This window comes from Papio anubis, chromosome 8 (genome assembly GCF_008728515.1).
Source record: "Papio anubis isolate 15944 chromosome 8, Panubis1.0, whole genome shotgun sequence".
In the NCBI taxonomy this organism is placed as follows: Eukaryota; Metazoa; Chordata; class Mammalia; order Primates; family Cercopithecidae; genus Papio; species Papio anubis.
The window spans coordinates 664,195-681,026 of NC_044983.1; the positions used below are offsets into that span (position 1 = coordinate 664,195).

Genomic DNA, 16,832 nt, shown 5'->3' on the forward strand with positions numbered 1-16,832 from the left:
TGGTGTGGGGAGAGCAGAGTGGTGGCTGGCAGGGCTGGGTGGGGCGAGTGGAGTGGCGGATGGCAGGGCAGGGTGGGGAGCGGGGTGGTGGCTGGCAGGGCTGGGTGGGGAGTGGGGCGGTGGCTGGCAGGGCTGGGTGGGGGGAGTGGGGTGGTGGCTGGCAGGGCAGGGTGGGTGTGGAGAGTCAGGTGGGTGAGCTGGTGACTCTGGAGGCTGCACAGTGTGGTGACTGCAGTTACTAATAACGTGGAGCTGCATATTTCAAAACAGCCAGAAGAGGGGATTTAAAATGTTTTCACCACAAAGAAATGGTAAAGCCTTGAGGTGATGGATATGCTAATTAGCTCAATTTGGTCATTCCACATTGTATGCAGGATGAAAACATCATATCGGACTCCATAAATATGCACAGTCATTATTTGTCAACTAAAAATAAAACTGTTAAAATTGTGGATGTGTATAAGGTAATAGCTGTTGCAGTCGCAGAGTCGTTTTGTGTGCGGCCCCCCCCATGCTGAGACACAGCAGCTCGCTCCACCTCTGTTTCCGGGGTGCAGGGGGCCATCACCTCTGGACTCTCCCCCTACCCCCCACCTTCTGAGACCACACGCTGGGCGCTGATGAGGAGCAGGGAAGGGTTTGTGTAGCCAGAGCGTGGGAGGAGACTGGGAGGAGACTGGGAGTCGTAGCTCGAACCACATTGTATGAGGCCTTCAGGCTCTTTAAGGACAAAGTGTTCGGGGCCATCGCGGAGGGTTTTGAGCAGAATGATGCAGCGTGACTTGGGATTTACGAGGTTTATGAGAACCCTTTCAGTGGTGGTGTGAAGGAGGGTTATGGGACAGGAGGCTGCTGGACCAGTCAGGCTGTGGGAGGATGGTTGCTGGCTAGGTAGGTGTGGGGCAGTGGTGAGAGGTGTCAATCTCCAGGGTTTGTCGGATGGGGATGATGAACAGGATGCAGGTTTGGAGGAGAGGATGCGGGGTTTTGTGCAGGACCGGCAGGGAGTGGAATGGTGGTACCATTGCCAGTTCCACCCAGCACCCCGAGCTGCCGGGATGGGGTGATACCAGGGCAGGGAGGGTGGGTGGTAGAGAGATGATGTATTTGGGGAAGTCACACTAATTTTGGAACACCCATCCAACATCTAAGTGGTGCCATGGACTGAACGTGTCCCCCCAAATTCCTGTGTTGAAGCCTTGGTCCCCAGTGAGATGGTGCTTAGAGGTGGGGCCCTGGGGGGCGATGAGGGTGAGATGTGGCCATGAGGGTGGGGGCCCCATGTTGGTATTCGTGCCCTTGTAGGAAGAGGAAGAGACCCAAGGTCTGTCCTGCATGGGAGGGCATGGCTGGAAGGCACCATCTGAGCCAGGAAGTGGGTCCTCACCAGACACTGCCGTTGCCTCCACCCTGGATTTGCAGCCTCCAGAACTGTGAGAAATGAACTCTGCTGTTCATTTATGAGCCCCGGTCTATGGCTTCCGTTTTATCGGCCCCAGCTGACTAAGACATGTGGTGTGTCTTGATGAATTGATGAATTCTCTGTGGTTTGAAGAGTCTTCATGGATGGTGCTGCAGCCGGAGGAGAGGCATGTGCTTTGTAAGAGATTTGGGGAGCAAAGTCCCCCCAAGTTTTACATCTGTAACAGGCTGTGAATGACTGTTCTTGCCTCAGTGCCACCAGAGTTGGCGCAGGGGAGAAGCATTGGAGGAAACCCCCACACTGGTGTGGAGTCGGAGCACCCTTCCTGCACTTGGAGTGGGGGTTCGGCAGCAGGGTCTCTGTTCGTTGTGACAAATGCTGATATTTCATGGGAATGCTGGAATCTGGTGTAAAACGTGAGTGTGGATTCGCCCTCAATCCCTTATTTCACAGGCGTTTGTCACAAAGCGACCCTGGTCCTGCCAGGCCGTGTGGAGGGTCTGTTCTTTCTTCGAATCCTGTTTGCTCTTGTCTGGGTGTGCTGGACGCTTGTTTTAAATAAGAAGGTGAAGACCATGAGTTTGCGGATGTATCTACATTGTAACAGGAAAGCTGTAGGAACGCCTGGGAGGACTTCAACTCCAGATGAGTTTCACGGTCCTTTTACATTTTTTTCTTAATGACATTTCAGTGCTGCTTCCTCATAGTTGTAAAAATCGTTGTGCAGACCAGCTGGACATTATTTTACATGAGTCCTTTTACTCTCGTCTAATAACACATGGGCGCCCGGTAAGAAGCCAAGGAGTCACGGCGGCGTGTGTGAGCCGGAAGGGCTGCGTCTCACCCGCATGGCCCGGCACCCCTGCATCCTCCGTCCTCTCTGCCACCCCTTCCTGGCCCTGGCGGCTGCTCTCCTCCCGCCCCTCCCCTCCCCATGGGCTCACAGGGCTGCATCCTGAGTTTCAGATGAGCCAGAAGTGAGCACGGCAGATGCCTGAATAACGCTCTTCTGTTCAAGGGCGTTTCCTTATGACACTGATGAGGAAAACGTGGATCCCAGCTGGCGTGCTGCACATGCGCGGGTTGGCTCCTTCCCCCAGGGCTGTGTGAGTTTCTCTGGGGACTGGGTTTCCTCCCACATCCCAAAGTGGTGCACGTGCGGCGAGTTGCTGTCCCCTGGGTCCCTGTCTCAGTGCCTGAGGCGGCCTCCATCCAGGCCTGGTTCCCGCCTGGCACCCTGAGCTGCTGCTGGGATGGGCTCCTGCCACCTGTGACCCTGACCTGCAATAAGTGGGTTGGAGAATGAATGAATGAATGAACGAACGAATGAATATAAACTTTTGTAAAAAGACATGTATCAGGTCTGCAATACCCGTACAAACGCACAGTTAAACCATGCAGCAGGAGAGCGCTCAGTGAGAGGCTGTGTGCCGTTCTTGTCTGTGACCTGGGTGGGGGCGGAGGTGCTCCCCACCGGGTTTGCTTTGCCGTTATCCCATGACTCAACCCACTGTGGCCAGGGCGTTAGCCTCCTGCTTGGGTGAGGCCTGGCGACTTCACTCCCCAAATCTCTTATACAGCACACTATCCCCTCAGGCTGAAGTGCATCCTGGCATGGTCCCTAGAAGGCGGTCATCAGCTGGGGCAACACTGTTCCTTGTGTGAACTTTGCACTTATTGAGATGCTTCATCCGCAGGGCACACGTCCAAAGCCCGTGCGGCGTCCGGTTCCCTCTCATCCATTTCTCTAGTCAAGGAGATGAGGTTGGGGTGCCGTGTGCAGGGAAGGGGCCTGGAGAAGCCACAGGTTTGGATGTGGATTTTCAGACACCTGCCTAAAGGACTCCACGTGCTTCCAGACCCTGCAGCTCATTGCTGGGGTTCTCAGACACCTCCATGAGGACCTCTGGTCCTGCATTCCCAGCTCTAAGCAGGCCCTCCGTCTGCTCTTTATCTCACAAAGCATGTGGAAGCTGTTACCTTGTGCTCGCCGAGTCTGTTCTTCTGGTGCTTGTGAGTTTTTGCCTTGGTCACTCTCCCGTGTAAAATGGGGTTTCAGCTGCAGCTTTGAAGGGGGTTAATGGAGTGTATCTCCCTGTTCACTGGAGGTTGAGCCCTTCACATCAGAGAATGTTTCTTGCACCAGCAGCACCAACAGTGCCTGGGAGCTTGACGGACAAACAGACTCTTGGGCCCTGCCCCGGGACTCCTGGGTGGGCCCAGCAGAAGGCGTTTAACAAGCCCTCCAGGTGGTTCTGATGCCGGTGGAAGTGTGAAGACCTCTGCCTCATGATTACAACCGTTGACTGATTGCAGCTCATCCCGGTGCTGGTGAGATCCAGCGAAGCAGCAGCCTGATGTCTTCACAACGGTGTCACGACATCTCCAGCCCCTGGAGGGTTCCTCTGTCCAACCTGCTCCCACAGCGCCTTCCTCATGGGACTCCTTCAGTCCTCAGCTGCCCTACGAGGTGTGGTTTCGCCTGGACACGGAAGGTGCAGCCCAGCCTGTGAGCCATTGGCCAAGGATGGCCTCCCCGTGGCGGCAGAGGTGAGAGGTCCCCCGAGCAGCCTGTCTGATGCCTGCACCTGCCTTCCCTGGGCCATGCTGCTGACAAGGGCCTCAGTGGTGAGTGTGACTCCTTAGAGCTGGCAAGACCTGGGATACCAGCCCTGTGTGCAGAGGCACAGGTGTTACATTGGGTGCAGGGGTACGGGACTGGGCCGCGAGAGGCAGAGGGGCGTTCTGGTCCCAGCCTCTCTGGCTGTGTGTGTGGTAGCAGGCACCTCATCTCTTAACTACTTTTAATGCCACAGAAGGGAGGCCAGAGATAGAAGACATTATCAAACAAATATGGAAATCATTAAGTCCTGGCATCACAAAAGTTAAAATGCTATTATGTCTCATCTCAAGGAAAGCTTGTAATGCCGCATATTCTAGAAAAAAACCTAAGGCTGTTTCTTCTAGGTTGAATTAGCTGGAAAGAATTAATTGAGTACGTGTGAATGTTCTTGACACTCTAAAGCGTGTATTCATGTCTCGGGCTTGTGTGGCTGGAGAAGCACATTCAATGGTGTGGGGTAATTTCACGTTTCACGACACACCACTTATTTGTTATGTGAACTGCAGAGGGTGAAACTGTGAGGACGCCCCGGGGGACACGCACCCTCCGTCTCCCGAGGCTGATGGGAACAGCGAGACTCACCATCCCAGAAGGCAGAAGACACAGAGGATGGGTGACAGAAGAGAAAGCGGAACACATCTTTAAGACCTTTGCGTTTGGAAATAACTTAACATGTAAAAGCTGTAAAAATAAAGGAGCACTGGGTGGATGGTGGGTGCCACCTCTTCACGGGTGGACAGTGGGCACCCTGCTCTTCACGGCATTACTCCTGGGTGGACGGTGGGCGCCCTTCTCTTCATGGTGTCGCTCCTGGAGCCGCGAGGCCCATGTCCTCTCACTCCTGGTGTTCATTTTGGTTATACCTCGGAGCTGGTGGTCTTGCTAACATATAATTACTATTCTTTCTCTCCCTTTGCAGCGAATAAGCAGTGTGTGGGGAATAGTTTTAAACCACATGATACCTTGTTCCCCATCAGAATTTCTCCCAGTTCGGTACCCATGGATGGCTCCTGCCCCGTCCCATGTTTATGAGGCTACATGTAAACTGGAAGGGAGGAGCTGGCGTTGAATCCATCACCACGAGGCGGCTGCAGCCTGAAAGGAGCATTCGTGGAAAGAAATGCCAGGGAGGTTAACAGCAGGACGGCAGAAGCTGAGATACTCACTAAAGGATTGGAATGGGAAGGCGAGAGAATTTTCCAGGAACAAAAACACAGAGAAACAGAAAACAGAAGTGAGATGTTAAAAGAAAATGAGCTCCGTAGGTCCGACAGCTGAATAATAGAAGTTCCAGAAGAGAACAGAGAAGAAGTATTTTGAACTTCCAAAAGTGAAAGGATATGAGTTTTTATTGTGAAAACTATACACATTGTTTTAAAAGAAAAGTAGGTATAGGTTGGGTGTGGTGGTGTGTCCGGAATTGGTGGGTTCTTGGTCTCAGTGACTTCAAGAATGAAACCACGGACCCTCACGGTGAGTGTTACAGTTCTTAAAGATGGTGTGTCCGCAGTTTGTTCCTTCAGGCATTCAGATGTGTCTGGAGCTTCTTCCTTCTGGCGGGTTCGTGGTCTCGGTGTCAGGAGTGAAGCTGCAGGCCTTCCCGGTGGGTGTTACAGCTTATAACGGCAGTGCGTTTGGAGTTGTTTGTGCTTCCAGGTGGGTTCGTGGTCTCACTGGCTTCAGGAGTGAAGCTGCAGACTATCGCAGTGAGTGTTACAGCTCATAAAGGCAGCGTGGGTGGACCCAAAGAGTGAGCAGCAGCAAAATGTATTGCAAAGAGCCTTCCCCCAGCGTGGAGGGGGACCACAGCGGGTTGCCAGTGCTGGCTCAGGCAGCCTGCTGTTATTCCCTTATCTGACCCCACCCACATCCTGCTGATTGGTCCATTTTACAGAGAGCTGATTGGTCCGTTTTGACAGAGTGCTGGTTGGTGCCTTCACAATCCTTGAGCTAGACACAGAGTGCTAAACAGAAAAGTTCTCCAACTCCCCGTTAGGTTAGCTAGATACTAACTAACCAGAGTACTGATTGGTGTATTTTCAAACCCTGAGCTAGACACAGAGTGCTGATTGGTGTGTCTACAATCCCTCAGCCAGACATAAAAGCTCTCCAAGTTCCCACCAGACTCAGGAGCCCAGCTGGCTTCACCCAGTGGATTTCTCAGGGGGGCTGCAGGCAAAGCTGCCCCCCAGTCCGGGCTGTGCAGCTGTGCACCCGCATTCCTCAGCCCCTGGGTGGTCCATGGGACCCAGCGCTGCAAAGCAGGGGCAGCGCTCTTCGGGGAGTCTGGGCCACAGCGCGGGCGGGGGAGGGGGTGGGGGGGTTCGGGCTTGGCGGGCTGCAGGTCCCCAGCCCTGCCCCTGGGGGAGGCAGCTGAGGCCCCACGAGAACTCGAGCGCAGCACTGTCAAGCCGGCACTGCTGGGGGACCCAGTGCACCCTCTGCAGCTGCTGGCCCGGGTGCTAAGCCCCTCACTGCCCTGGGCCGGTGGTGCCTGCCGGCTGCTCGGTGTGCGGCCGGCTGATCCCGAGCTGGCACCCACCAGAACTCACACTGGCCCACGAGCGCTGGGCGCAGCCCGGGTTTCCACCCGCGCCTCTCCCTCCACACCTCCCCGCAAGCAGAGGGAGGCGGCTCTGGCCTCAGCCAGCTCAGAGAGGGGCTCCCACAGTGCCTGCAGGCTGAGGGGCTCCTCAAGTGCCGCCAGAGTGGATGCGGAGGCCCAGGAGGTGCCGAGAGCGAGGACTGCTAGCACACTGTCACCTCTCAGTGGCTCATGCCTGAGATCCTAGCACTTTAGGCGGCTGAGGCAGGAGGATTGTATGAGGCCAAGAGTTTGTGACCAGCCTGGTAAAGACCCCATCTCTTAAAAATTTTGTTTTTTAATTAGCTGGGCATGATGTTGTGTGCCTGCAGTCCCTGCTACTCAGAAGGCTGATGTGAGAGGATTGCTTGCGGTGAGCCCAGGAGGTTGAGGCTGCAGTGAGCTACGATCACACCATTGCGCTCCAGCCTGGGCAACAGAGCAAGACCCTGTCTCAGACAAAAAGTAGGTCCAAACGCTTAAACAGCAATGCAGTCCTCCACTGCACAAATCGGTCTATTTCTATATTATTTGAATTTCTTCCAAAGAAAGAAGGCTGTACAGGGAGGGTTTGGACAGGAAGTTGAAACTGTTTGATCAGTGGAGAGGGAGATCCAGCAAGAAGAGCCTCGATGGCAGTACGTAGCGTCCCCATTGCAGTGGCAGCATCCATGTCTCCTGACCCTTGAGCTCGACACCCTCCAGGCTCATCAACAAGCATCTCAGGTGCTGTGAGCCATTTAATACGTGTCCTGTGACATCCTTGTTCCCATTTGCAGGCTGGGCATGAGAGTTCCAGGGCTTTGCTAGACATCTGTGTCTCAGTTGAGAGCCTCGGGGGTGGGCAGGGAGGAAATGGCTGGAGGGCAGCTTGGGAACCGTGCAGCCCCCACTGGACCCCACCCGCGAAGTTCTGTGGTCAGACGAACCCAGGGGGATTCCAACTCATGGTCATGGGAACTGAGGAGCCCTGATGGGTCCATGGCAGAGGGATTGGTCAGGAATGTTGCCCCAGAAGCAAGACGCAGGCTGGACTGAGGCTGAGGCCAGCAGACGGGGGACAGTGCGGAGGCACAGACCCAAGCCCGGCCACTCCCCTCCTCGGGCGCCCAGCCACGTTCGTCTATTCCTCTCGCGCTCTGGTCACTCCTACTGGACAGGAGTCCTCTCTGAGCCCCCATGTACCTGGCACAGAGTGGACGTCTGCTCTGGGACTGTGTTTTAATTTGAGGGGAGACGTGGTCTTGCACTGGCGGGGGCGGTGGGGGGCTCAGAGGGTTCAAGGAAGGAGTCACGGTGTGTGGTTCATGCTGGTGGAGAGGAGGTCCCAGGCGTGTGCAAGGTTTGAGCCCAGGGAGCCTGGCGTGAGTCGCAGATGCGCTGGGTACCCTGCGTGAGGGTGAGTGGGATACAGTTCCCGCCGTGGGGAGCCGAGAACCACGAGGAAGCAGCCGGGCCGGGAAGGAAGAAGAGGGCTGGCGGCTTGAGGAGATGGATGCCAGGGGTCGGGGGTGGAAAGTGTGCGGGTAGGTGGGGCGCTTGGCCGGGGGCACGTGTCCGGGTCGGCGGGGCCTAGGGGAGGGTTGGAAAGTGTGCGGGTGGGCGGGTCCGCGGGTGGGTGGTGGAAAGCGGACAGGTGGGCGGAGGCAGGGGGTTGGAAAGTGTGTGGGTGGGCGGGGACGGTGTGGGGCACGTGGTTGAGACGGGTATTGTGGAGCAGCAGGCCAGGGATCCCACGCGGCGCCCTCAGAGTCCCTGTGAGTTATCTTGCTGCCTCCATGCTCTTTTATCTTGTTAATGTCAGGACGTTTTTATCCTTTGATTTCTGGAGAGAGTCCTGTGACTTTGGTTGGGGCCAAAGATTGCAAACAAGGATGTTTTATGCAGCTGCTCAGCAGGTTGGGGAATAGCTGGGTTTGGCTGTAGGATAAGAGAAGTGTAGGCGTCCTGCCCGCTGGTTCAAACATCAGTTGGAGAGCAGGGAGGGGCGGCAGAAGTAACTGCAGAGCCCCGGGGGCAGCGCCTTTGAAGGCTGTGATGTCGGCTCAATACGTGTGATACAGCTCAAGGCCATGTCCATAAAATCAGCCACAACAGGCCTGTGTGTTTTTGTGGCCGTGGCTTATGTAGAGCTAGTAACGACTGTCACCATCTCAGAATACAGCAGCTGCCAGTGTCAGATTGCTTCCCATAGGACGTCATCGCGGGGCAGCTTGTTTCTACTACATGAGCCCTGCCTGGTGTGAGTGTTATCCCCCCACTCTGTACGGGGGACCCTGAGACCAAGAGCTTGGTGACTCGGTGCACGGCACAGCCAGGGAGGACGCCAAGCTCTCCCACCCGCATCCCTGGCGATGTTATGGCTGAATCCCATCTCCGGAAAAGTGTGTGATGGAGCCCAGTGCCTCCAGACGTGCCCTTCTTTGGAAATAGTGTCTTGGGGGAAACCAAGTCGGCACATTTCTGTTAAGTCACCTGGTTTATGGTGCTTGTTACACAGCTGCAGCAGACTGATGCGTTCCATAGGAACACTTCCCCAGCTCCGACTCACATTCATCAGGGACCCTCTGTTCCCTTGGAGGACGGAGCTGCACCGGAGGCGTCAGGGAGGGTGAGGAAGAGGCGTGGCCGGGCCTGGGCCTCTGGACACAGGGGATACATGCAGTCCAGGCCCTGCCTGGAGAGACAGGATGCTGGTGGGGTGTCCAGAGCCCTGGCTGGGGCCGTTTCTTCATCTGAAAATTGGTCACGTGTCCAACATCCACAGCGTATGACGAGGCCACTGGCCACACAGCCTGTGAGCATGTGGTATGTGGACAGTGTGACCGGGCACCCAGATTTCAGGTTTTAACTGATTTTCATTAATTAAAATTACATTGCTGGCCAGGCACAATGGCTCATGCCTATAATCCCAGCACTTTGGGAGGCCGAGGTGGGTGGATTGCTTGAGGTCAGGAGTTCGAGACCAGCCTGGCCAATGTGGCGAATCCCCGTCTGTACTAAAAATATACAAATTAGCCAGCCTTGGTGGTGGGCACCTGTAATCCCAGCAACTAGGGAGGCTGAGGCAGGAGAATCACTTGAACCTGGGAGGTGGAGGTTGCAGTGAGCCGGGATTGCACCACTGCACTCCAGCCTGGGCGACAGAGCAAGACTGTGTCTCAAGAAAATTACATGGTTGCGTGTGACAGCCCAGTGGACGTGTGGCCACTGACCGGGGGGTGCCACCTCTCCACACCCTCCGATTCTGCTTTCCTCAGACAAGGAGGGCCGTGCTCAGGCTGATGCCCCGGAGGGGTTAGAAATCAGTATTTTAGGAACACGTGTCAGCGCTCACAGCTGGGCAGGTATGGACGGACACCTTGGGGTGACCGCTGAGTATATTTTGTGGCCGCGGCAGCCCTGGCAGGAGAACTCAGCCTCCTGATCTTTCTCAGCTGCCGTGGAACAGGCAGGTTGCATGGAACTGAACTTTCAAACGTGCCTTGGGCAGTGAGGATAATTTCATTCGTGTCTGTGGTCTTCTGTAAATCCTTCAGAGAGGAAGAAATGAACCTATTATGGTCCTGCCTTCCTGCTCCAGCCAGAGCCGGTGCGGGAAGCGACGAGTGCTGAGTCTTCCAGAGGCCGCCACTGGTCTGGATTTAATGCACTGTCCTGCCTGTGACTGTGGCGGGGAGGACGCTGTCAATGTTAGGTATGAGCACCTTTTTCGAACACAGATTGTCTGCCTTTAGGGAAGTCACAAGTGGATTCTGCCCTGGAAGGTTGATGATTTGTCTTGGATCCTCAAGTGAAAAGAACTGCCTGGCAGGTTCAAGGAGAGCTCTGTGGGAGCCGCAGTGTTGGGCATTGTGTTTGTGGGACCATCCGACGAGATTCCAGGGTGCAGTGAGTGGCTCTGCTGGTCGGAGCTGCTGGGGGCTGCCTCCTGGGGAGAGGGAGGGGCTGGAAGGACCCCAGGGGTCGGGCGTACTTGGCTCCATGAGAGTGGGCGGTGCACAGCTGCCCCGGGAACCCCATGACTGGCTCGTGGGATCATTCATCACCCGGCCAACACGCCGTGCATCTGAACTGGTGGCTCTCCAGTGATTTCCTCCCCAACAGCCCTTTTTCAAATCGAACAGAGATGGTGGAAAACAGGCCCCAGCAGATGCAACTGTGTCATGCGTGAGGCCTGGTCGCCTGAGTGCCCGTGTCCAGTGATGAGGTTTGAGGTTTGCAGTTCTGCGGAGCGAGGACCCTGCCCGTCCCTGACCCTAAAGGAGCCCCAGAGGCAGGACGTGGGCTCCCGTCAGCACCTCCAGCGCTCTGGTTCTGTGCATTGTCAGAATCCAGGGTTTGGAGGGACGGTCACGGGAGCTGCAGCATTGGAGGGGGGTGCCGGCTCCCATGGAGGTGACATCCTGGGCTGGTCCTGCTGCAGCGGCCCACAGCTTGGGGTCCCAGCTCCGCCCTCCTGCCCCGAGCACGTGTCCTACTGGCCTCACACGCATGTCTCGTGACCTCTCACGGCCCTCTCCAATGCTGTCACCACTGCCTGTGATTTTCATCTGGATAGAAACGTGGCCGAGACCGTGAAAGGGCACCGATGGTGGTGGAGTCCCGCGCTGTGATTTGATTGATTGAGACTTCATTCCCGCTTCTTCAAGACGTGTCTGTGGAGTGGTGTCGCCTGTGCTCGCGTTAGTCTAGAGCTGTACCGGGGATGCTGGAGTTAGTCTGGAGTTAGGTCGGTGCCGGGGATGCCGGAGCAGGCCCCGAGTTCCGCTGTGGACGTGCCTGGGGCTCACCCGTGGGCAGCCCCTCCTTAGGAGCAGCACCCAGCAGCAGCAGCAGCTCACGATTTCAGCCGGGAGGAGACTGTGAGGGAAGAGATCCCTCAGGTGGCGTCTGCAGCTGACTAGGTCAGCGTTTCCCCTCTGGCTGTTAATGGGAAGTCAGCACAGAAAAGCATTCTGTGGGCAACTGAATTTAGGGAAGGACGCGCGCGGAGCCTGTCTATGGAAATGTGTGTCTCTGATCTCCACGTAGGGTGTGGAGGCGGTAGCCTTTTCAGACCTAGTGGATCGTTGACTGCCTCCGGAGGGGGTGGGTTCTGAGGCCTGGCCTTGATCCCTGAGGCCCTTTGGAAAGTTCTGGAAAAGGTGAGTGAATGGGTGTGGCTGTGGAATGAGACAGAGGGCAGATCTGCAAGGAGCCCTCGGAGGTGTCGAACCTCAGGACTTGAGTGTGGGTGTGTGTTCTTGCACTGTCGGGCATGGGGACTAGGAGCTCATCAGGGAAACAGTGTCAGATATGACCCCACAGGCTCAGACCACACTGATGAAAAATACCGACAGCTTCCATGTGGCACGGGGCCAGCACCTGACCCTGTGGTGGTCACAAGGGTTAGCGCCTCCCTGCCCCGACTGTCTCACCAGGGTTTGCTCTCTGCCTCAGCTACACGGTCAGCTCTGTGCAAATGAGAAGCATGTGATGGAACTTTTAATTCCACATTTTACACAGCATTTGCTAGGTACTAAAACTCATTATTGTTTTATTTTCTGTCTCTCTTGATTTGCACAGAGTTGAAAGTTTGTAATACTGTCTTGTTTGTGATTGATTGTATTTGGGAGAGAATTGTTCTTTTTTCAACATAGAAGAATTGGCGGTGGGGGGATGGAGGAGAAGGGAGTGGTTATTCCAGATCATCTCTTGTGGTTTCATCCATTGCATTTACGAGAGCCTGCTGTATACTCAGCCAGACTGAAAGTCGATCCAGGGCCAACATATGACTGGTGTTTCTTTGCAACACCCTCTGCTCGCCCTCTCTCCTGAGTAAATTGCCCTAGAACAGGTAATAAGCAGAGACCTCTGTTCTCCCTCTCTCCTGAGTAAACTGCCCTGCCCTAGAACAGGCAATAAGCAGAGACCTGTAGATGCTGCCTTCATGGAGGGCTGAGGAATGGCTGCAAGTTCGTCGTGTGGAGTATTTAGGATGAAAGTTCAGCTTTTCCTCTAATTGGGTTTAGAAAGATAATCACACATTTCCCGTAGACATCTCTTCAGCTGCACGTTACCGGACTGTGTGCTTTGCAATCTGTTTTATGTTGATGAATCTTGGGAAAGCCATTCTCTGTTATTTTCACCTCTCCTTCCCTTACCAAATAAGGTATTTTCTTCACATTTTACTACTGAAGTATGAATGTAAATGCAGCCCTTACTTTCACATTCTTCTTTGTGATTCACACTTGATGGAAGCTCAGACTCTAGAAGACCCAACACAACGTTCCAGCAGCCCTCCATCTCCAGGCTCTAATTGCGCCTAATATTTTAAAAGCCTTCACAAAAATTGGTGGGTCCATTTACCTTATTGTGGGAGCCCCTGGAGTACAGCTTTCAAGACCCTGATGGCCCATTAGGGGCATCCATTAAACCCGGCTGCATTCCCATTCCAGAAATGGCACAGATGATAATCACACTCACCTGATTAACCTTTTCAATGAAAAATGTATGTCATCAAGATTCTTCTGTACCATTTAATTTGTTAGGCCATTCTGGGCGTGCTGACTTTGTGCAGCATTGGACGACCTTATTAGAAGAAACACTCGTAACAGTTAGTGAGATGCCTTCCTCCACCCGAATGATAACAAATGCATTTTATTTGTTTGTTTTAAAACAGGTTTTGCCTGGCATTCTGCAGAAGCATTGCTGTATCTTACCAGACAGGAATACAGGTAAATACATTTCATTCTTCTGATTTGAGATTATAGGTTTCATATCAGTAGCAAAATTGAGAAATGTGATTACCTAATTTAGATATTTTGTGCATTTTTATGTTATGGGTTGTTTTTAGTGCAAGATTGCATATTAACTGTAAGATGTGAAAATAGGATATTTAGTTCTGTAATGAGTTATGAGCTGAGCCCAGAGATCTGTTTTTATTTGACAGAGGAAATTGATTTATTAATAGGTGATTGTTGTATTAGGTTTTTAAGGGAAAGTGGTTGTCTTATAAACTTGAATTTGTTGGTTTCAAAGCTGTTTCTTTTGCTAATTATACTTATTTATTAAGGAAAAGACACCATTTTTATTGGCTAGAGTGAAATGTATTTGGAGTCTGTTTGCAGTCAAGGCCTTACTTTGTGATCAGGGTAGGAACTGGCTAGATGTTATGTTCTTAAAACCCCCAAGGTCTCAGTGAATAAAACGTGGGCATGAATGTTTTGAAGTGGGAGATGCGTCTCTGTGTAACTTCTCATGGCAGGACAGGTGTGTGTGGCCGGTGGTTGTGAGGAAGTGTTTTGCATGACTTTTAAGGAAACATGACGGAGAAAAAGAAAGTCTAAAAAAACTTTATTATCATACAATGAAGGGGAAAAAGAATCAGTCGGGGCTTGTTATCCTGTGGATATGGATCTGCGTTTTTGTTATCCTCCTGCAAGAGTTCTGATTTATGTTTATCAAAGAAATTGCAAGTCCTGAGGAAAGTAAAGAGAAGGTGCCTCTTTCGTATGAGAGGCTCTGCGAGTTTATTCATTTCTAAAAGCAATCATGTTCTGTCAAGTATGTATTTGTGTCCCAGGATATTTTAGTTGGGTATGAAACAGAGGTTTGCTGACATTTTCTTACTTGTTTTCTAGCTCTAACAAGTTAATTACAAAGACTCTTCCATGGTAATTAGAAGAATTTAATTTGTTGGGCTTTACTGTTGACTCACCACTAAGGATGGCATCTCAGTAGCCAACGTTGTCTGTATTATACATTCCAGAGTAAAACACTGGGTGTTTTGAGAAAAATACAATCTTTATTTATTAATTATGAGCATGGATGGATGACATTACTGATAGTACTCTTCTTCAAACACAGAACTGTCCCTGTTTTGTTTTTTTTTACCCAGTCAAGTGTGTCTCAGCTACAAGTTTGAGTATATCTACTGCTTACGGGGAAGCTCGTTGAGTGTGTCAGATATTTTTGAGCCTCTTTTTATTTTCTGGAAGTCTTGGTTATAAGTAAAATTATATGAAAAAGTCACATGTGCAAAAACAAAGATTTTTGCAACTGTGTCCATCAAAGTCAGCATCACAAAATTTTTTAAAAGAAATTAATTTTCCAGGTTCAGGTCAATCATTACTCTGATTCTAAGAAACATCAGAAATAACGATAAAATAAGTTAAAAGCTAACTACTTTACTGTGGGCATCTCAGTGGGTCTTAAGTATGGAAATGCATTTTCCTTGTTTTTTTTTTTTTTTGACAATTTGTTCTGTTAATGGTTTTAAGTTAATTTGGAAAACATCGCCAACTGGAGATGTTTTATTTGCTTTTCATGAGACTCTAAGTAATCAATCTGTAGAACCAAGAGAGTTGCCTTCCATTGGGGCCTCAATGCAGAGGACAGTAGCCGGGCAATTTCTTCAAAATTATTTTTATATTATGGAATGTTTCATGTCATGTCAGCTGTGGAAGACCATAGGCTTTAATATTCGCTGTGGATAAAGGAAGGAGTGGCTCCAGAGAAGAGAGAGGAGTTGGTTGAGATTATAACTCTTAAAAGTGTAAGTCCATTCAGAATGGAAAGATGGGGAGAATTCTAGCTTTTAGCAAAGAATTTGCTGCAGTATGTCCAAAGCTGCTTCATGATTTAGAAGATCTCGTTTGGAAACGTCTTCGGACCTCAACGCAGCGGAGGTTCTCGGTGAAAGCTTTTGCATTTCAGTGGCATGTAAAGGTCCTTGTAAGGGTGACTGTAATGTTCTTCTACCTTAATGGTTTTGTGGAAGAGTTTTCACAATTTCTCATTAAGGACATTAACTTTGGAATGGGCACCAAGTTTCCGTTTTGGAAGATGAAGCGCGTTCTGCAGAAGGAGGATGGGGACGGCTGCCCAGCAGCAAGAACGTAGCGAATGCTCCGAACTGGCTGCTTAGGCAGCAGCACCACGGTGGATTCTGCGTTACGGGTGCTTGACCAGAATTAGAAAGAAGATTAACTTTGGGATGAATCATCACTTTTTTCTCGTTTGGTTTTTACTTATTTTAGAAACGCTTTATACTCCATTAATTTTATACATGTCATGTTTCTGAATTAAACATGGCTGCTTGTGAAAGATAAATATACTATCATTTTCTCTCGCAGTTTTGATTACTTGTGATGGTTTTAGGCAACGCCGTGAAGCATCAGAGGGAATTCCACTGGTTACTTTCCCATACGGTCGTGTTTGGCTGCTTGTTCTCAGAAAAGCGTGTTTGTTGGTGGAGAATGTGACCAAGGTGACCATCCTTTTCATGAAGGCACAAACGTGAATACATATGTAGCTTTTAAGCCTTTTAAAAAAAAAAACCCAAAACACATTTAGGCCTGTCTTTAGTTCTAAGCATTCTTGCCTTTTCTTGCTTTGGTGACCCCTGATTGGCCTTTCACAGGCCTTTGGTTTGTGACCTACCTGGAGTGGGCGTTGAAGCCAAAATACACAGGAAGGTGGAGTGACTTGGGGAAGAGTGGACGTCTCAGGTGTCTGGATTTTAGCAGCTGCCTCTGGCTTGAATCCAGCATCACCTTTTACTAGGATTGGTGTCCTTGCAGGGGGTGTTCCATCCTTAGCACACCTTTTTTGGTTAGCGGGCTATAGAAAGGATCGCCAAGCAGGGCAGACCTTGGGCATGGCATCCTGGATGCGCCACCACGTTTGGGCTGAAGGCAGGCCCACTTGCTGCTGGACTCAGGCTGTCGGGTTTCTGGTGAAACTCAAGGCATCGTGCAGTTAAAATAGTCCCAGATGCCTGCTGATTCCTGCGTGGAGCTGGAATCCTCATTTGAGGAGTGACTTTTTCACAAACATCCTTTCATGACGAGTCGCTGTTTCCTGAGGGAAAGTGAACCTGTCTAAAGTTTTATAGCCAGGTGTGCCTCCTAGGAACAGGTGTTCCTCCTAGCAACAGAGACCTCTTACAGTTGCTTTAGTACTTTCGACCCAACTGGAGGGGTGAGAACTTTAGTTTCCATATGGTGAAAGATGACATGGCCTAAAAGCGTGTGTCCTTCAAGGAACTCTAAACATATAACCTTAGGATGTGTGTATAATGTACGTTGGAAGGATGCTGGAGAATGTTGGAAGGATGTTGGAGAATGGCTGGAAGGATGCTGGGGAAGCCTGTAATGTATATTTGAAAAGGATGTTGCTTGGAGAAATGTTGGAAGGATGTTGGAGAATGTTGGAAG

The 16,832-nt window shown here is 51.6% G+C and overlaps 1 long non-coding RNA gene across 1 annotated transcript; it reads left to right on the plus strand.

Annotated features, from left to right (window-relative positions):
• Positions 1-3,861: 3,861 nt before the first annotated feature.
• On the plus strand, positions 3,862-16,625 carry LOC116276435. The gene is made up of 3 exons (XR_004185999.1): positions 3,862-4,051; positions 13,295-13,349; positions 14,256-16,625. It is a non-coding gene; the product is annotated as an uncharacterized LOC116276435 (long non-coding RNA).
• Positions 16,626-16,832: the final 207 nt, after the last annotated feature.